Here is a 22,747-nt window from a genome sequence, read left to right on the forward strand (position 1 = left end):
GGTAAAGGCCATGGACAGAAATAGAGAGAAAGAAGAGGCACGCTGGGAAAGGGGTGGTTATTATTGTAAAGAAGGCCTCAGGAAAGGCTTCCATTAGGAGGCAACATGAACAAACAACTGAAGGAGGTGAGCTCATTTTTATGAGCCGTAATCAAATAGTACATTATACTGTTTTTACTGTAGCGCCCCAACAATGAGCCCTATAATGGATTCAACCCCAGGCTAACTCTCGTACAAAGTTTATTGGCTTATTAGGTGACCTGTTAGCAGCCTCCAGTCTCATTATGGATTACATTAGTTGGCAATTTATCTAATCTTTGTGGCTCAGTTTCCTTAAATGTTAAATGGGAATAAAAATAGGACCTACATCATCAGATTGTGTAAGGGTTGTTGCGTTGTTACATGCAAAATGCTTAGAAGAGTGTCTGGTATGTGATGAGGGCTATGTAAGTATTAGCTCTTTTGTTATTATTACTATTGTTGGAGTAAAATATGAACAAGCTAAAACATTTCATAGCATATACTTTATGTTGGAGGCAAATTATTATTAAACTTGTGGAAACAAAAGTGAGGAATAGTTACTTTGTTATAAAATTACTAATATTTGACCCTTTTCCTTTATATATAATTTAATGTCTATTAGACTTATTTTTATAAATGAATAAAGTAAATGTAATAGGGATTTTGGAGAGTGGGATGGAGTTTTAAACATCAGCAGCATGCTACGAACCAAGTATTGCTTGGGGCAAAGATTTTATCCCTTATTCCCTATTTAATCTTCTTGGGCGGTCCCATTATGATTTTATTTACTGAGCATAAACTTAATAACTGTTTTTAATCATAGAACAACATTGCATTCTATAAATGACATGAAATTAGGAGAAGAAAGGAAGCATTGAACTAGTATACACTGACATAGAGGGGATGCATTGAAGGAAACCAGATTCAATTATCTAGTTACGTAGTATATTTACAAAACTGGAATGTGATGAAAATTCTACTGTTACTCTCAATACTCTGTGAAAACTGAGATACCTTTAAAAGAATTATTGCCTTGTCTGATGGGCTGCACGTCCACAGCGTAGAATCCCAAAGTTAAAAGTGTACTACTATAGTTTCTGAAAGATGAAAGTCCTGATTGCTGTATCAGCAAAACTGTTATCTTCAGCATTAGTTTTCTCCTAATAGCCCATGCCAAGTATTAATAACTCCCTCCTTCTCTCTCTCTTGCCTCCCTTCCTCTGTTTTTTAAAAGATCCAATGCAGTTGAGGTGTCTAAAACCAGAATACATTGATGCTCACCCTCAACTATTTGAAGAACAGAAATAGTTGTTCCTTAAACAAACAAAAAAAGGTCTTCAAATAGAGTGTACTTTCAACAACCAGAGCCACGAGAGGGACTGTGTATGTTTTTACTTCTTTTCCAATGTTCTTTCTGTTACATACCAAGTCCATTTGTACCAACAGTAGCAACTTTCTTTTCTTCCCATGTAATCAAACATTTAACCTCACAGGGTTATTAATCACACTTTGCACTTAGACAGGCCTGAGTTTGAAAAGGCATTGCTTATAATTCTATAAACAGTCATTAATCCTTCAAAACAAAACAAAAACAGGAAAAGGAAAAAAATCAGGTTATATGTTTTATAATCATTTTATTCAAATTATTGAGTTTATGGAGTTATCTGTAGGATCACCATTTTTCAGAGGGTCCTGCTCACTAATGCTTTTCTAGATGGAAAAACCAGTGATGGGTTTGATTCAGTGCAAATGTTGGAAGGTCCTGGCCACTTTGCCTGTAGGTTGCTGTTCTTTAGTCTTTCACTTTTTCACTCTTTGCTTGAAGGTCATTTTTTTCCATGAAGCTTCCCTGACACTGAGAGGTAATTGCTCCTCTAGGTGAACACTGGCCTCTGTGAGTTGTAAGCACTAGCACCCACACACGTGCATGCACACACATGCAGGATCGTTGGCTTATGTAATTATATTTTTCCACAGTGAGCCTGTGAGATCTAACAAAGTAATTGGTTTTACTCATCATTACTTTTTCAAATCCTAGTGTGATGCTTCTAGTAAACAATATATATATGGTGCATATTATATATATATGTGTGTGTATATATAATATTTGTGTATGCATATATATATTTGTTATCAAATAATGAATGCAATGTGCCAGTGAAGTTCTGAGTAAAATTCAGTCTCTATCATTAACTAATGGTGTGACCTTAGGCAAATACATTAAATTTTCTAGTCAGTGTCCTCCTTTGCTAAAAATAATAATGCTAATATAATAACACATACCAGCTGTTATTATGTGCAGTGTATTAGCTCATTAAAACCTATAAAAATCCTGTGAAGTAGATATTCTTATCATCTTTAAGGTATAGTTGAAAGAATTAAAGCCCAGAGGGATTAAATAACCTGTCCACCAGCAAAGTGAGTAAGCAGCAGAATTGGCAATTAGAATCCAAGAGTTTTAGGCTCAGGAGCCCAGATTCTCATTGATTACTCTGTGTACTTCCCTGTACCCTTAAGTGATTTTTTCAGTTTTGTTTCAAAATTAATGTTGAATAATAGTCATTTAAAAAAAAATTCATTGATTGGATCTGGATATGAAACCTAGCTCACTTTTCTTTCTTTTATAGCTCTCAAGTTGGCCAATATTTAACATTTTTATTGATAAAAGAGGCATAATCATATGTACCTTGCTGTGCTTGTCTAACAATTAAATAAACTGTATCTTTAATGTACCAGCATTTAATAAATGAAACAATTTTGGTGTTGGAATAATAAAAATAATAGGTATGCTTATGCAATTTGATTTAAATAAAATTATGAATATTACCAAAATGTGTTTTTATAACACAGCCTATAATTGGGAGGATAAGGGATACTCATTTTTTTAGCCAGAATTGTTCAAAGATAGTAGATCTTAAAAGTTCTTATCATAAGAAAAAAATAACTATATAAGGTGATGGATGTAAACTAAATTTATTGTGGTAACACACTCTCTCTGTGTATAAATATGTGCTCATTATGTAGTAAACCTTAACCTAAAATAATGTTATACCTCAGTTATTTCTTAATGAATCTGGAAAAAAACCACAGTGGATGAATTATTTGGAAAATTATGTTTTCCAGTTGCTTTGGGGCAACACTTCATCCCAAGTCAGTAACTTAGTCTGAATTAAAATACAGACACTGTTAGCAGTAATAAAAAGAAAATTCTGTTTTACGTAATTAGGCAGGAAATAATACCCCAAATTTACAGATGAGGCAACAGGGCCCATGGCTCATGGTCTAGCTGATAGTGAGAGCCAGGATTTGAAGATGAATCTGACCCAAAGCCTCTGTGCTCTTGACTGTTGCATTACCTGCTATCCAAAATGCATGGTTTTAGATTATATATACATTTCTCTACCAGGCTCACATGGCTTAACCCAGCTTCTGTTTCTGACACTCAATTCCAAGGAAGTTCATTTATTCACGCAACCCAATATTTATGCTCTGCCCAATTGAGAGGGATACAGCTGTGTAGACATCGCAAACTCCAGAGTTAATTTTAAGCCTGTTGAGGAAATTCACTTTGTTTCACTCACTTCCCAAGAATAGAAATTTACTACCAAAATGTTCATTTTACAGCATTACAGTTTAACCACTCATCTTTTTTTTTCCCTCGCTGTCTTTCTTTGTTGTTTTCTCCCAAGGTTAGCAGACCTGGATAAACTGGGTTTTCAGATGAACCAGACTAATAAGCAGGTTAGAAGGCAGGATCTTCTCAGAGCGAGAGAAGAAAAGTGTGTTAAATGGGCATTCATCCAGTCTTGAGGAATGAACACAGCATTTTCAGAGTCTTTGGAATATTAAGAACAGGTCATAAGTAAAAAAAAATAGGAAATAAGGACCGGAGGTTGGGAAGCCTGGAGTCAGTTCAGACTGTCTGAATCACTTATGTTGTGGTGGTGATTTGAGCTGACAAAATGTTTTTGGAGGGATCACTCTCCTCAACACTGTTTGCTTTGGGAAGTCAGGCAGAGATTTATTATGGCTGAAAGCCTCTACAGCTGTCGGATGTAAGTGCAGGGTTAAGAGAGTTGAAAATATCAGCTGAAATTAATAGCATGAATTGTGATGTTGAATATTTGCAACAGTTGCGATGGGAAAAAAATAAAGAGCCAGGGACCACAGTTTTATTCTACATCTGTGATTATATTTGGTTGCAAAAAAAAAAATCATGATATATCATGCAAGGAAAAGGGAAACTCGGTATCCACTGACTGTAATCCAGGTATCTGAATGCTGATTTGCAGGACTGACAATTAACGAGATGACATTTTGATGCAAATAAAGATGTTGGATTTGACATCTCAGATGATACAGGAAACACTGGAAGTGATATCTTTCTACAGAATATTCACCCTGTAGAGTAATAATCACAACAATTCATGAATGTCTGGAAAGATACCAAGAAAAATGTACTTGGAAGTTTAAGATAGATCAATGATAGGTAGATAGATTAAATAGATAGGTATGTTAAACAACCAGTCATTATTTTTATATCTGTATCTCTACATAGGCAATTGCTATAATTATATTTATCCATCTAACTGGCCTGGAAAATGTAAGCTCAATGAAACACTGAGATTTGGCTTTCATTTGTAGGTCCATAGATGCAGTGACAGAACTACACACATCTTAAAAAGTTAGACTTTCAGGATGCAGAACTACTCATAGCTGATGTTTATTATGCAGCTCTAAGTGTGGGAATATACTATACAGTGGTTTCTGAAGTTACTTGGCTAGGAATAGGGATTCTTCCTATTCTTCCTTGGGAAGAACCCCATGGGTTAGTTTCCTCCAAACACACTGTGAGACATACTGTTTCTGAGTGGAATGGATATGTTGAGAAGTTTTTCCACTACTTGTCCTGGATAACTGTATTTTCCAGGTATATAACTCAGAATACGGATACGTAAACAGAGTGAAATACTGTATTTAAAATATTATCCAATGAGTCAGTGCATATAAATAAGTCACACCTCTGTTCTGGCCATCTCAACTGGTATACAACTTGTTCTCAAAGGACGAATTAAGCTTTTTTTTTTATTTTTAAAGTTTTATTAAGCTATTGATTTAAGATATTGTGATAATTTCTGCTGTACCACAAAGTGATTCAATAAGGATTTATCAATTTAAATTTAAACAAATGGCCTGTGTGTCCTGTGGACTCTGTTATGCTAACTTGCATAACCTGCTAATGATGTTATGAATATTGACATGGGATGTCCATGACTCAGATGACTATGTTATTATCATAGTGGGATGTGTTTCCTGACCAGTTATGACTAAAATGTGTTTTTAAAATGTCTTGAAAAAGAGTAATGGCTATTTTGACTGACTAGACCTCTGATTTCATCCAGCTAGATATGTTTTTATCCACACATGATTGTCGTAGGATCATGAAATATTTCCCTCTCCATTATGACTGTAGCTGCTATAGTCCTTGGTCACTCTTGTCATTTTATCATTTTCACAATTTGAATTCGATTCAGGAATAGGCTAATAAAATGACATGAAACATGGGTAAAAATTTCACTCAGAGAAGCAGAGTCATTAACACGAGTGATTCTTAATAGATAATAATTTTTAAAGATGAGACTCACATCATGTTGCCCCACCTCCACGGCTTCAGAACCTGGTGTAGCTTCAGCGTGACCGTAGGATGAAGCTGTATGTTATCTGTTTTCTCCCTTTTCTATCTCATCATCACTTCCCTCACTCACTCTATGGTACTTTATTATGACAGCTCTAGCGACTAACATACAGAGTGTGCTCTAATTTAGTAGGATGCTATTATTTAAGTTTTTCTGCCTCCACCTAAGGAAAGTACATCCCATGTCCCAGTCAGGAGTGTTCCATTCACTCTTCTCTGTTCTAAAGCAACAGCGATAGTTATTTCTGTGTAAAATATTGTGTTCACTCCTGAGACATTACAGTTGGTTCTGAAGAGAAGTACTTCCCAAACTAAGAGCTGCCACCTTAAAGGGTGCGATGTGATGGTGTAAGACATGGAATTTCAACTGCTTCAGAAATTATATAGGATTATTAAGAGGCGGCCACAATGCAGTAGAACTTAGATGGATTCGGGTGTCTACCTGACACAAAGTGTTGAGTAGGTTCAGTGTAGGATAGAAAGGTAAATGTGACATCATCCCGCCCACAGACTTCACTGTCTCAGTAAGAGAAGAAATGTGCAGTGGTGCCATTGTAGACAATTTGGGGACCATTTCCTTTAAGGAGGATGACCTCCATCCGACTCAAGTGGATCTTGCTTTCCCATACTGGCCCCAGAAATCATGCTGTTTTCTAAGTTCTTAAACATGAGATTGAATAAGAAACTTCTCTTTTTTAATCTCAAGTAATGTAAACTATCCCATTTCACACATAGGAACATATACTAGATTTTCATAGGATACTGCCTCTGAAAATCAGGATACTTATGGAGTTAGTTGGTAACTTTACAATAACTTCTTAGCCCTTACAATATACCAAACACTATCCAAAAATCCATTCTGTGCCTTCATCTGTTGAGTTTGTTCCTGCTGACTCTTCTGTTACAGATAAGGAAAGAGAGGTTTGGGGAGGTTGGGTAGCTTGTCAAAGATCACACAGCTACTAAGTGGTGGAGACAGGCACCAACCCAATGAACAGAAAGAGGCCTTGATTCTGTGCTCCACCACCACTTCATTTTTATATCTGAAAACTCAAATACGTCTTTTCTCAAAAGTGGGCATCTAAGGAAACAAGGGACTGTACAACAGAGAAGCTCTGTGTAAATAGTCATTTAGTATTTTGCAGAAAATAAAGATGGACACATATCAATTTCTAGATAAAGCAAAGCAAAGTATGCACTTTAAGACTGATTTCCTAATCAAATTATCACAATGCTAACATCCATGTAACAGGGAAATGTTCCCATCACCATGGCTTCACGTTTAAGCTCCACATCAGCACTCTTAGGAAAAATTTAGCTCTTAAAACTGATAGACTAACTGTTAGGGGATGTGCTCCACCTTTATACATCGGGAGATGATGCTGTTTTTTTCCTACGTACTCATGGGTATTGGCCAGCCCTCAATGACAGTCACACCCAGAACACATTGAAAAACATAACCAAGTACTATTTGCGTTATATGTCTTTAGTTTTTTTTTTTTTTTTTAGAGAACAGAAAGGTGGTTGCCAGAAGCAGAAGTTGGGAGTAGGCGAAATGGGTTAAGGTGATCAAAAGGCACCAAAAAATGCAATGGAACCTTGAACAATGCAGGGGGCATGGTCACCAAGCCTCTGTGCAGTTGAAAACTCACATGTAGCTTTATACTTTGGTCCTTCATATTCTCTGTTCTACATCCATGGATTTATGTCCATAGGTCATGTAGTTCTGCAATACATATTTAGTGAAAGAAATTCAGTTGTGAGTGGCCCTGCTCAGTTTAAAACCATGTTGTTCAAAGCTCAAACTGTACTTTTCCTAAGTATTTCTCAGATGTTTAGAGAACCTATTTTCCATATGTATACTCAGAGACTGGAGTTCAGAATTCAGAGGATGAAGCCAAGCACTCCTGAAAGCCATGAGCGAAGCACTCCCAAGGGACCAGTAAAAAAAAAAAAAAAAAAAAAATGGACTGGGATGCCAACCCCACCAATGAACAGAACCAGTTCCTAAGCAAGGAACATTCCTGGTACTCCTTATACTGGAAGACCTGACAACATTTATCCAGCAAGATTTCAGAATTGTTATGGACTACTGATGGCAGTCTTCCTCTAGTTCTTCCCTGTTTTGGTTAGAAATGTCTCTTACACTGGTCTGTCCCATTCTCACCTTTATGTGTTGAGTATGTAGAGAAGATAACCTGTCTTTTTAGTCCATAAGCCTTTATTTTTTTAAGTTATAGTTGATTTGCAGTGTTGTGTTGATTTCTGCTATACGGCATAGTGACCCAGTCTCTCTCTCTCTCTCTCTCTCTCTCTCTCTCTCTCTCTCTCTCTCTCTCTCTCTCTCTCTCTCTCTCTCTCTCACACACACACACACATTCTTTTTCTCATACTATCTTCAATCATGTTCTACCGCAAGAGGTAGAATATAGTTTCCTGTGCTATACAGTAGGACCTCGTCGCTCATCCATTCTAGATGTCATAGTTTGCATCTACCAACCCCAAACTCACTGTCAATCCCACTTCTTCTCCCCTTCCCCTTGACAATCACAAGTCTGTTCTCCTTGTTCATGAGTCTGTTTATGTCTGTAGAGAGGATCATTTGTGTCATATTTTATATTACACATAGAAGTGATATCATATGGTATTTGGCTTTCTCTTTCTGACTGACTTCACTTAGTAGCAGAATATCTAGTTGAATCCAGGTTGCTGCAAATGGCATAATTTTGTTCTTTTTTATGGCTGAGTAGTATTCCAGTGTATATATGTACCACATCTTCTTAATCCGTTCATCTGTTGACAGGCACTTAGGTTGTTTCCATGTCTTGGCTATTGTTAATAGTGCCTCAGTGAATATAGGAGTGCATGTATCTTTTTCAATGAAAGTTTTATCTGAATATATGCCAGGAGTGGGATTGCTGGGTCATATGGTAGTTCTATATTTAGTTTTCTGAGGTACCTCAATGCTGTTTTCCATAGTGGTTGTACCAATGTGCATTCCCACCAACAGTGTAGGAAGGTCCCCTTTTCTCCATACGCTCTCCCGCATTTGCTATTTGTTGACTTGTTAATGATGGCCATTCTGACCAGTGTAAGGTGTACCTCATTGAATTTTTTATTTTAATTTCTCCAGTAATTAGTGATTTGAGCATTTTTCCATGTACCTACTAGCTATCCATATGTCTTCTCTAGGAAAATGTCTGTTTAGGCCTTCTGTACATTTTTTGATTGGGTTGTTTATTTTTTTAATTGATTTGTATGAGCTCTTTTTATATTTTGGAGATTAAGTCCTTCAATTCCATCATTTGCAAAGATTTGCTTCCATTCTCTGGGTTGTCTTTTCATTTTTGTATTGGTCTCCTTTAGTGTCCATAGGTCTTTATCTCAAGAGATCACACTCAAAAAACTGGATCCAGAATGCCTCAACTATATCTGAGGCTAAATTGTGGCTTAATCATATTCACTAGGAGATAGAGGACACAAAGGGAGCAATGAATCATGCCTTTCCCCATTCCTACAGAAAAGTCCTTTTTCTCTGATCACACTCCCAAATCCTCATGTATCATTTTCATTGCCATCTCATTTATTTTCCCAAATGTTCGTGAATTAGGCATACATACATGTACACACACTTACACCTATTTATTGATTCAAGAGTTTTTAAAAACATTTGTAAAACATGGTCCCTATTGCGTGTGGAACTTGATGCTAACACCAGAGATGCAAAAATGAGTAAACAGGTTCAGGGATCTAATTGTACTGTAACGAGTAAACATGCATTCAAGATGGTATGACCATGGATTCCTTGGGTAATACCTTCTAACAGTCTGTGATTATTTGATTTTTAATCCTCATATTATAGGCAAAAGTCAAAAGTCTTCCTTGTATTCTTGTACAAGTTAAACATATATTAGGAGTTCAGTAAATACTTGGTTGATTCATGGTATGTTGCTTTAGGCAAACTTTGTTTTCCCAAAGACACTGAGATATTCTATGACTAATATGTCTTGATTTCATAGAATTCCTATAATAGCTATCTACAGTCTCCATTTTCTTCCAAAGATTAATCTGGTTTGGATGGGAATTTTTGATAAAGACAGATCTATCACAACCTATAAAAATAACTCAAATTATATCCAATTGTGGTGCCACCGTTCCTGTGGGAAGTACCAGCTCTGTAAGAAAGCATGATCTTAAAACAACTTTTAAACAATTTGCTGCTTACTCTCTTGCTTTATGAGGAACAACTTGAGATTTATCATACTTGATCGGTCCTCAGGGAAACATTTACTATTTTCAACAAGATTTACACAGGAAACCTCCCCACACACGTCCCCCTAAGACAAAATGTATCCTTTGAGACTGTAGATTTAGAGTGAACCATAACTGATGTGTGTTATGAAAATAGTCCATTATTTATAGATGGATGGATTTATTGCAAGATCTCTTGACTTCCTACATGTGACCCATCATTCCAAGATAAGGTCACTTTCAATTATTAGCCCTGATATTAATAATCTATATATGTACGTGCCACTTTATAGATGGCAAGTATTTTCATATATATGTTATTTTTGTAACATTTGAAGGTATTGTGTAAAATATGGTCATCTTAAAATAATTGATACTTGATTTGGGAACATGTATTGGTGATAGAAACAGCAGTTTCGTAAACCTACTATGTGCCCAGTGCTTTCCCATGTCGTTTCATGGTGAAAGTGCAAGTCTCAGAACCACACTGATTTCTAACCTGGCTTACGACTCACAAGCTGGGTTATTTGGGTAAGTTGTAGAATCTTTGAGCCTCAGTTTTGTCTTCTGTGCATGAGCGATAGCTGCACCTCCTGCATAGGCTTTTTGTTGTGATCATAGGAATTACTACATGTGAAATGGGTAGAAGGTGCTTGTCACAAAGCAATAGAAACATGGTAACTTACGATTTCTCATAGCACGCCCATGTCGACATAATTATTGCCTCTATTTTGCAGATGAGGAAAGAGAGTTTACAAGCAAATTACTAGAAAAGGTAGCCTTCAAATCCTAATCTAAATACTCTAAATTCATCTCTAGTAACAATGCTTGATGTTTTAATAAGATCAAAGGTATTTCATGTAATGATTGTTGCTGATTTTTTCTCTGTCCACAACAAAAAAGCAGTAACTTTAACCAAGGATAAGGCTTAAATTATTTTCTACACTTATATCCTCTATAGTATTTTCTAGACTTTCTTGTTTTAAACCTCCCTTGAACCAATTTTATTTGTAATACAGTTTACTTCTCTTTTGTTTTTCCTTCTATTTCCCCAGTGCTGAGCAAAACACCTGGTTATACAAAGATGAATGCACTCATTTGGAGTTTAGATTCTGTAGTAACCACTTTACCTTTTTTATTAGTCTTTAAAATCATTTAATATCAAGTCCATCTTAAAATGTACCAATTATTTCCCAAATGGAGGTAGAGCTGTTTTATTCCCTATTGGCTCCAGTTAAGGTCTATACATTGCCTCTTGTTATATTTCTTAATTCTCTTTTAATCCAGAAAGGATTCCCTCTTCTCCCTTTTCTCATTTTTGTGGAAATGATTCATTGGCCAGTGGTAAAACCCACACATGGACCATTTCTCCAGTTCGATGGATTTATCCATGCTCTGAGCAACAAACTGAGTAGCCGTGGACAGGAACAATGATGCCGACTGCAAAATGCTGTCAATATATTGAGATGGCTGAAGTTGTTTCATTTCAACTCGGGCTGCAGTTTATCTTGAGATAGAGAAATGCTTAACTTTTCTTTACAGTCTTCATAAAGCTATTTTTTATTCTTAAAGAATATCTGAAATGTATGTTCAGACTTTTGAAAGTAAGTTGATACATATATTCATGGAGTTAAAAAATAATTAATATTTTGATATCTAACTATGTCTATATGAACTCTGAAATACATTTTAATTATTTTTAAGAAAAAACACTCACATAAAATATTTCCCACCTATTGATTATAATTTGGCTCTTTATTTTATATTATTTCCTTGGTTTTTCAAATAGGAGAAAGGCTACTAGGATGAGTTGAACTGTTTGTGAATCCAAATAAGAGTAAATAAATGTTTAATGAGCCATTCTTAATGCATCTTATGTCAAGATGCTTCTTCCAAGGGTTGGTGTGTAATTTTATAACACAGGCTGCAGTTCTTGAACATTTTATTGTATTTGAAAATTGGGGGAATTAGTAACACTCCTAAGGTGGTTTTACTCCATGTCACAAAACACAGCTCTTTATTTGCTTTTAAAGGTGGAAAAGGATAGAAGGGGAACAGCAAGGTATGAACATGCTTTTATACAACACACAGGGCAAGAAGGATTACTTTACATTCCTCTTGTCTGAAATTATCTAATCCTATTCTATACCATCTTTGTTTGTCATTCCCCTGGTTATGTGGTTACACATAGGCAGGCTTTGTTTCTGTATCCAAAACTGTTATCAGGTTACCTTTAAAATTTGGCATACGGCAACAGAAGGGTCAACAGTGCCACCTTCCTCATGGTTTGTATGACTTCATTAGTGAACTAGAACTGTGGGAACCAATTTTCTAGGCGACGCTGAAGTCATTAGAAGCAATAAGGAGACTCGATGTTTAAACAGCTTCTAACCCTCATGTATCTTTGTATCTCCTGAAGTAAATCCTTTTACTATTTACTTAGAATATATTGGGTGGGTTCTGTTCATAGGTTATTGTCAGCCTATGTGGATCATTTGAGAAGTACCCATTTAATAACCTGTAGTTTCATTTCCTATGCAAAATAGGCAGTGTTTCTAATTTAACTAAAAGAATCAGGAGACTCGATTTTTGAATAGTTTCAAACCCTCATGAGATGACAATATTGAAGAAAAATTAGAAGGCAATTTCTGTTGTCCATAGATAAAAGTAGACAGAGAGTTTGAGGATAGTGGAGAGCTTTTATAGGGAAAACAAATTTATTTTGTTACCTTAACATAGAGAACTTTTGGCTCTAAAATTCTATACTTTTATGTTTTATGGGGATGGTTTTATTGAGGATGGGTTGTCACAAGAGAAAAACTGCCCAAATAAAATTAACCAGTTGTGCTATTTCAAAAATCTTAAAATAAGAATTTATAAGACTATTGCTTTCAGTTTTTCTTAACTTTAAAGGCTGTACATAATCATCTTCAAACCCAGAAGAGTGAAAGTACCATAGTCTCTGGTCCTTGGCATGTAGCTGCTATTGAAATATAAAAAATCACCCTGTCATTTTTGTTTATTTATTGCATCCAGAAATTAAGTATATAGCTCACAGTATTTGTTGAGTTTTAATAGAAGGTTGTGCCATTCATGCAGCTGACACTCCCCCTCCCCTCCTTCTGTAGAAAGTGCTGCAGGAAAATTAACTCTTGTTCTGTGCCAGATGGTGGGAGCCCAGAAATGAGAAATTGGAGCCAGAGAGGACAGATCAGGTCAGCTGGGCCACCTCCCCTGCCAGTGTAGCATCACTCAGGCTAGGCAGCTTCAGTCTGCCCTCTAGCTTGTGTTTGATAAGCATGTTCCCCAACCTGGGGCTCTCTGTTGCTTTTTAAAATCCCACAGATATTGACATCACTGATTTTGTTTTTGTTTATCATCATTTTGCAAAGCTGCATCATGTAACTCCACGAAGTCATCTTCAATATTAAGTATCTCTGCCATACCTACTTCAGTCAGCCTGCTTGCCCCTTGTTTTGTCATGGTCCTGCATGCTATTTATTACATAAGGGAGATTTTATCAAAGCATGATGAGGACCTTAGAGGCTATTGTGTACAAAACATTACTCAAGATAGAACTGCTTATAATTTTTTATAAGAGCTCATGTAATTATGTTGGGGATACTGTCGTATAAACTTCATCCTGGTCATATCATGTGGACTGATTACTGCTGGTCTCTATTCCAGGGTGCATTCATTTTCTAAGGTTGCTAAGAAAAAAAAAAATACCACAAGCTGGGTAGCCTCAAACAACAGAAATGTATTCTCTCTCAGTTCTAGAAGCTAGAGATTAGGTATGGTGTTGGCAGGGTTGGTTTCTTGCAGAGTCTCTAAGGAGAATCTGTTCCATTCTTCTATCCCAGCTTCTGGTGGCTGATGGAAATCCTTGGCCTTCCTTGGCTTGTAGGCTCATCACTGAATCTCTGCCTCATCTTCACATGATGTCCTCTGCTGTGTGTCTGTGTCTCTGTGTCCAGATTTCCCTGTTCTGAGAAGGCTATCAGCCATATTGCAGATACCCTGGTATAATATCCTCTTAACTTGATTATGTCTGCAAAGACCCTGTTTCAGAATAAAGTCACACTCACGAGATCCAGGTGGACACGAGTTTTGGTGAAAACTATTTAATTTAGTACACACAAGTTGACAAACTTTTTCTCTACAGGGCCAAATACGAAATGTTCTAGGCTTTGCTTTGGTGAAAACTGTTTAAGTTAGTACACACAAGTTGACAAACTTTTTCTCTACAGGGCCAAATAGGAAATACTTTAGGCTTTGCAGATGGTAGGGTTGCAGCTACCCAACTCTGCCATTTTTGTGCTAACACAGCCATATACAATACAGAAATAAACACCTGTGACTCTGTTCTAATCAAACTTTATTGATGGACACTGAAAACTGAATTCTGTATAATTTTTGCATCTTGTGAAATACTATTCTTTTGATTTTTTTCAATCATTTAAAAATGTAGCAACCATTCTTGTCTTGAGCGTCATACAGAAGCAGGTGGTAGGCGGGATTTGATGCACAGGTCATTGTTTGCCAACTGCTGTTTCATTGTCTTACTGAAGTATTGGACTCCGAATTTAATATGAAGAGTAGTCAGTCTAGTCTAGATAAATAAATCATGGCTGCTACCTGCAAAATGTTGCCTTTTTCTGTTTTTTGATTTGCTGATTTTTACAAAATTTTTATCCAAATAAAGCAATCATGTTGTTTATAAAATCAAGCGTTTGTAATATGAAATGCAAATTTATTTCCTGTTTCTGATTCATTCTCGATTTAATGCTACCCAAGGGAAACTACTTAAATTATTCCAGTTATTTTATCTGTTTCTGTTGGTTTTATGTATTTCAAACGGGCATATTTACGCAACTACTGCTCAGTGTTTTACTTTTTTTGATACTTATTGGTGTCTTACTAAACAAGAAATATTTAGCTTTCTTAAAGGTCCTTCCTCTGCTTTCTACTTACTACAAATGGTGTCCACTCAAGAGCAAATCGGAAGGACTTTACCGCAGAAAGCTGTCCTTCCTGGTTTGGGACAAGAGCTTGCACAGGGCTCCCTATCCTGCTTCCTATCAGGATCATTTCGTTGCTTAACAAAGAATCACTCAGTTCAGTTCAGTATGTATTCCTCTTGAGTGGACATGAATAGTAAGAGTCAGATGTAAAGAGAGGAAGCTGCGTGGTAGTTCTGAGATGGTAAATGTGTACAGGACACAGCCTGTGGGTGAGTAATGTCCGTCAGTGCCACCAGGGAGTCAGCTCTATTGTCATTGTCATCCATCTCCTGATTCACTTTCACCGTGATACTTCATTTCATTTTATTTTTATTTTATTAAGTATGGTTGATTTACAATGTTATGTTAATTTCTGCTGCATGGTAAAGTGACAGATACAGATACAGATATAGATATAGATGTAGATAGATACATATTACTTTTCATATTCTTTTCCATTATAGTTTATCACAGGATATTGAATATAGTTCCCTGAGCTCGACAGTAGGACCTTGCTGTTTATCCATCCTATAAATACTAGCTTGTATCTATCTGCTAATCCCAAACTCCTAATCCTTCCCTCTGCCTTGATACTTCATTTTAGAAATCTCTGACCAGTTTGCCCAATCACATGGATTTTTGTGGATTTTTATAGCCAGAATTATTTGTTATGTGAGCATATTACAGTGCGCAGCCTTACCTCTCTTTGTAGAGACAGACACTGAATTCTGCAGTAAGGGACTGCAGTAGGTATAGTTTCTTTGTTTTGCCTGTGACACTCCAGTTTTTAAAGGGATTCTTAACTCTGACAATATCCCTGCCCATATGTACTGAGAAAAGCTTTTTACAGCCTGTATGTATGCCTGTGTCAGATTTATATACATTGTTTCATGTATGTAATAGGTATTTTTTAATATTGGATTCAGGAATTTCAACTACTCAATTTTGCTGTTTGGTAGAAATGTTTGAATGTTAATGAATAATTAATAGCTAAGGTTGAGTAAATAAATCCCCTTGACACTAAGTATCAATTTTTTGGTAGGAGAAATACACGTTAATTTAAATTAAAGACTCTCATGAGTCCTATACATATTCTGTTATTTTTATCCCCTTTGAATTATTTCAGCATCAAGCATATTCTAGGCCATAGGTTGTTTTTCCAGTTGCCTTTTTAAGGTAATGGGGTCATGTAATTTGTTTTAGCTCAAAACTGTTGACTTTGCTGGAATGCATAGTAGCTATTTTAGGTAATGCAGGCCTATTTCAGTCAATATATTATGCCAATCTTAATCTCTTAGATAAGGATTTAAGATTTAATGTGCTTAGAGCACATTTCAACATTACACACATGAAAATGAGCGTAATAAAACAAAACAAAAAAACCCTCAGTGGAATAATGCTCATTATTATTATTGTTTTTTCTCTGTGGTAACACTAAAAAGAAGCATAAATGCAAGAGGGAAACATGTGTGAACAGAAAGACTGTTCTGACCCAGTCTTCTTCCAGACGTCTTTTCTCTGTACCTCTGTGTTCTTAAGAATCTGAAGCCCAAGAGAGAACCAAAGATGGTTTCCTTATGTTGTATCAGAAAATGTATCTCCTGTTGCTAGCCGCTGTGAATCAAAGTCATCTTGTATGATGACGAGTGGTCAGGTTCATAAAAACACAAGCAAGTTGTATTTTATTAGGTTAATCAATAGAAACTCCTGGAATTTCTCCTTCATATGCCTGAGGAGATCTCTTCAAAATAACATTTGGCTGATGTCCCTACTAGGGGCTATACTCGGATAAAGCAATGCATTTGATCTCAGAGAGAGTAAGGTTTTATTTGGTTGTAACGCTGTATCCACTCCATTTACTAAATTGACTCAGAGGTTTTTTTTTTTTTTTTTTTTTTTTTCCCACTTTCAAATCTAATGACAGACTTAGCAGCGTGAATCTGGAGATATTAATGTTAATACTAGATTAATTGGATCACCAGCTGTTTTAATTTAGCTTGTTTCTTTGTCCTAGGCTTGAATTGAAATTATGTGATGTGATCTAGGACATGATCATTCATGATGTGAAGCTAAGAAATGGATAGTTTTACAGAAAAGGTGGATTTTTTTTTGAGGTGGAAGAAACTATATGGTTTAGGCAGCCCCTAGGTTAACATGAGTAAGCTGAGGCAGAGATAAGTGAGTTGCCATGAGGCACAGATTTCCTTAGATGTGGCCGTACATTCAAAGCTCTGAAATCTCAGTTGAGCACGCAAGCAAATTTAATTTATTATACTTCTATTTCTTCTTCACATGTAGGAGGAAGATGTGCCTAAGGTGAACCACCAGAGGACTACCTTATAGGTAAGTCCCAATACAGACATTGGCTAAATTGTGACATAGAGACAGTACACCCTCTGAAGCTTGTCTCCCAGCCAGTGTATCTTTTCAAGATGAAAAGACCAACTCAAGTCTTTTTAACATCAATAAAATGAAAAACTCAAATGCCTGCTGCTAAATACTGCCTTTATGATTCAAAATATGTCATCCCTTCCTAAGATAATTAACCATTTTAATAGGAAGATCTTGAATATTAAAAATCATTTAGATGCTAAAATTCATATTTTCCTGTTGTATATCAATATATGCATATATATATAATACTTATGTTGTATAGTAGCTTCTTCCTTAAAGTCAAATAAATAAATCTGTATGCAATCAACTATCTTTTCTGCTGCTCTCTGTTAATATGATCCTTGTTATTTTTCTAGAGGTTACAATGGTTTTCTAATATGTGATATTGTGTTAGTTTGGGCATATAGATGTTCTATTTAACACACTTAATATAAGAAAACCATAACTCACCTATTAAATTTACTTTCCGAAAAAAAGCTTAGGAAACATTTTTTCTTGACTAGTCTTTGAAATAAAAACTATTTTTCTTATTATTGTTAATTATGGTTAATCCTGTGTTCTGGAAAATATCTATAAATAGAACACTATTTTTTATCTGAAATCTAGTTTTGTGGTAAAAGCATGCTGATAAATGGATAAGAGCTAATTATTTCAAGTTGGTAAGGAAATCCTCTTACTATATCAGGTTCAAGGAATGGTCATTTAGTTCTTTGAGGATCTTCTTGTCTGTGATATACCAATAGAGCAGGGATTCTGCTCTAAGGAACTGTCAGCGACACCGCGTCACACACTGGGCCTGTGGTCTGGTGGGATGTACATCGTTGGGGTCACTAGCCAAACAGACTGCATGTCTTGTGGCCTTTAAACAGTTGCTTTGCATGATTAATAAAATGCTTTGCACAATCCATATGAGTAAATGATGTTCCCATCATAAGGTTTGATTTTCCAAGACCAAAAAGTGGTTTAACTCTGAATAACTCTAAACTACATGAAAAAAACCCTAGATGGTTCTTTAATCTTTTAAATTATCACTCATCATTTGTACTTTAAGTGTTTAAAATGTAGCCTATTTTCTTAAAGACAGCTATGAAACTTTTCCCATTCCTGACATTTTCTTATATGTATGTACGAAAAAAGAAAATTTAGAAGATTAGGAAAAATAAAAATATAACTTTATATATGTAATCTAAATAAATTATTTATCTACATAGCACATTATAAATAGTATTAGATAGTATTTATGCATAGAAAAGAACTATATATATTCATGTGTATATATATATATATATATATACACATAAACACAAGCATATATATATATATATATATATATTTTTTTTTTTTTTTTACATCTCTATCTGTAAAGAGAATATACCATAGAGAGAAAATGTATTATATAATTACTGGAAAAATGTACCAAAGTATAAACAGTTAGTATCTTTCATTAGTAAAATTAAGCGCAATTTCTGTTATTTTCTGTGTATTCTAAGTTGTGAGCATGTGTTACTTTTAAAGTAGACTACACACACACACACACACACACACACACACACACACACACACAGTATAGCTTCTTTGTTCAAAGAACAACTTTTTGAAATATCAAATACCCCTTTCACAGATCAGTCTGATGGTTTGCATAAACAGATTAAAAGCATGTGGAATTAATTTTCATAGAAATGTATTTTGACTGAAAAATTTTTAAAGAACAAAGAGCTTTCAGGAATTTTCTAAAGTTTAATTTTATCTCCCAAACAGCATTTGGCTACCTAATTATAATGCGTTATGAGCGGTACAGTAGGTGATTTGGATGAAGAAATGTATTTTTTTTTAGATAGGCAGGTTTAAAATGCCTTAACATTTTAATGCTCTGAAATCCTTACACAATTTCCTGTAAACATTTGAATATGATCGCTAGTCACATTTAGTTAGCCCACAATCGTTAAAAATATGGAATGAAGTACCTACAAAAATTGAAAAAAATCATTGTTCTTGAATTACTAAATCATTTTAATTGCTATTATTTAGTTATTATTTAAGTTGTTTATAGTTTTAAGCATCTCTGACATATCTGTGTGTGCAGCATTTACTGAAAACGTGTTTTAATTTTGGCCATGTTAATTAAGGTGCTCAAGATGCTCCAATTGATGGAAGTATTCAAAGGTGAAGCCACAGGTAAGAAGTCTTTTTGTCAAATATTCATGTGTCTGCTGCCCTGACTTGGCTTCTCCAAATTGAAATGGAATTAAATCTCCTAAAATTCCTATACAAGTAAGACTTATACAAAGACACCAGGACTTCTTTATGTTTTGTCACAGTAAAAATGAAAAATAAATATGTATTTTAAGACAAATTATTTCTGATGAGAAAAAGAAAAGAATGTTTGGAAATGCTTTTTTTAAATGGATTTTTAAACATATGCTTCTGATAAAAACAATTTTTAAATAAAATTGAACTTCGATATAGGGTCGCTCTAGACTTTAAACTGGAGATGGCAATTTGAGAAGCTGATCTTCTTACCAGGCATCACTGTTCTTGATGTCTCTATTAGCCTTCTTCCCTCCCTAGCCTCGCACTAATCTAGCAGCATTGTAACTCTAGTAATATTGTAACTCTTGCCACCTGTAACTGCCTTTCTATTGTATTCCAGTTCTCCACCTACTATTTTATTGAAATATCTTTTTCTTTACTCACCATCTCCTTAGTTTCAGGGAGTTAATTTTTTTTGAAGCACAAATTTTAAGAAACAAACAAAGCATGCAACATTAAATTGAAGATATTACGCTAAAATTATAATAGTAAAATTCATTCATTCATTCAGTGGAAATGAATCCAGCTAGTATCCATGAGGATGCAGATTCGATACCTGGCCTCACTCAGTGGCTCAGGGATCCCATGTTGCTGTGGTTGCAGGGTAGGCCAGCAGCTGTATATATACATATGGCAAACTGGCTATGTTTTGCTTATTGGATATGATTTTGCTTATGTTTTTATATCTTCTACACTGTATTAATTATCTATAGGTACTTCAGAAAAATGAGTATTTATCCTCAGAAGTGGAATCGCTGAATCACATAGTAGTTCTGTGTTTAATTTGTTGAGGATCCTCTGTATTGTTTTCCGGAGTATATGTGCTTATTCACAAGCCCACCACCCGTGCTGCAGGTCTCCCTTTTCTCTGCATCCTTGCCAGCACTTGTCATCTCCTGTCTTTTTGATGATGGCTATTCTAAGAGGCATGAGATGATATCTCATTGTGGTTTTAAATTGCACTTCTTAAATGACTAGTGATACTCAACATCTTTTCATGTACCTGTTGGCCTTTCATGTATCTTCTTTGGAGAAATAGTCACATCCTTTGCCTACTTTTTGATTGAGTTATTTGGTTCTTGCTATTAAGTTGGATGAGTTTGATATGTATTTTGGATATTAACTGCTTGTCAGATATATGGTTTGCAAATATTCTTCTCCATTTTGTAGCTGTGCTTTTACTTTATAATGGGTTCTTTTGCTGTGCAGAAGTTACTGTATGATCCTACTTCTGATAATACATCCAAAAAAAAAAATGAAAACATTAACTTGAAGAGATAACTACACCTACATGTTTATTTACTGCAGAACTACTTAACAATAGCCAAGAAGTGGAAATAAGATGTGTCCATCCATAGATGAATGAATAAAGAAATTGGGATAGATAGATATAGTAAAATATTATTCTATTCAGCCATAAAAAAGGAGGAAATCCTATCATTTCCAATAACACGGATGAGCCCTGATGGCATGATGCTATGCGAAATGAGTTAGAGAAAGACAGATACTGTATGATCTCAAATGTGGAATCTAAAAACAAAACAAAGCAAACAAACATCAGCAAAAGACAACAAACTGATAGAAAAAGAGATCAGACTTGTGTTACCAGGGGCAAGGGTGAGGAGAGAGGACTGGAGGAAGATGGACAAAAGGCACAGACTTCCAATTAGAAGACAAATTAAGTGCTAAGGATGTTAGGAACCACGTGATGGCTTTAGCTAACAGTGCTGTATGGTATATAGGAAATTGGTTAAGAGAGTAAATCCTAAGTTCACATCACAAAGGAGAATTTTTTACCTTTTTTACTTGTATTTTTGTTATATAGATATGTATATATATATATAGAAACAATGGATGCTAGCTAAACCTAGACCCTGCTGTGATAGTCACTTCATAATATGTTTAAGTCAAATCATGATGCTGTATGCCTAAACTAAACAAACAACACATAAATGAAGGCAAGAATTGTTAAATATAGCAGCATAGGTTTTTTTTTTTTAAATGAGTACTTATTACCTCTTAGTTTGGGGGGGTGGGTCCAGAATATGAGAATGACTTAGTGGTATGGTTATGGCTCAGGTGTCCTATGGTTGTTGTCATGCCATTGGCCAAAGCTTCAGTTTTGTAAGGAATCAGTAGGAGTCCCTTTTTCCAGTTTACTCACTTAGCTCTTGGGAGGCTCGAGGGCCTTGCCAAGTAGGTTCTACAGGGCTCTTGAAATGGTAGCTGGCTTATCCCAGTGAGAATAATCTGAGAGAGGGAGAACCAGAAAACCTCCAAGATGGAAGCCACAGTATCTTTTATAACCTGACCTCAGAAATGACACACTACCACATCTTCCATATTCTACTGATCACACAGACCACTTCTCAAAAAATGTGGGAGGTGTCTTCATGAGGCTGAGTACCAGGAAGCAGGGTTGATCGAGAGCCATGTGGGAGGCTGACCGCCACAGGCTCTGAATGTGAAACACCCCTTAGTCTGCTGGTCCTGGGCTACTCATCACTAAGTTCTCAATCTCCAGCAATGGTTCTGGGTATAATGAAGGAGTACCTCTTCCTTCTTTGCTTTCTGATAACAAACATATTTCACTATCCTAGAATCTTAGAGCTAACAGGGTTTCCAGCGAAAAGCTTATTAACTAATGCTCAGATTTTTTTTAAAGAAGTGGCAGTTGAACTAGGGAAGATGAAGTAAGTGGCACAGAGTCATGTAGCCCTTCAGAGGCATGTTCAGTGTTTTGACTATAGTCTCAGCGAGTCTTCTACAGCAGCCTCTGGAAATCTATTATTTTTCTACTAGATTAACTTTAATCCTAATGATTCATACCTTAACGGATATAATATTGAATCAGAACATAGTCCCAGAATAGCAGTTGACTGATTTCCTGAAGAACTTCCCATCACAATTCTTGAGTCTTGTTTTAAGCTTGGTTTATTTCAGTATCCATTTAAATGGACTGACGGGACCCAGCCTCTGCCTTTTCCATCTCATTTTCACATTGCCACTGGGGCTTGCCCTCTAAAACTCAGACTTGACCTGGTGACTTGCATCTTCGTTTGTTACCAGCGGA

Source organism: Sus scrofa, chromosome 10, assembly GCF_000003025.6.
Source record: "Sus scrofa isolate TJ Tabasco breed Duroc chromosome 10, Sscrofa11.1, whole genome shotgun sequence".
Lineage (NCBI taxonomy): Eukaryota > Metazoa > Chordata > Mammalia > Artiodactyla > Suidae > Sus > Sus scrofa.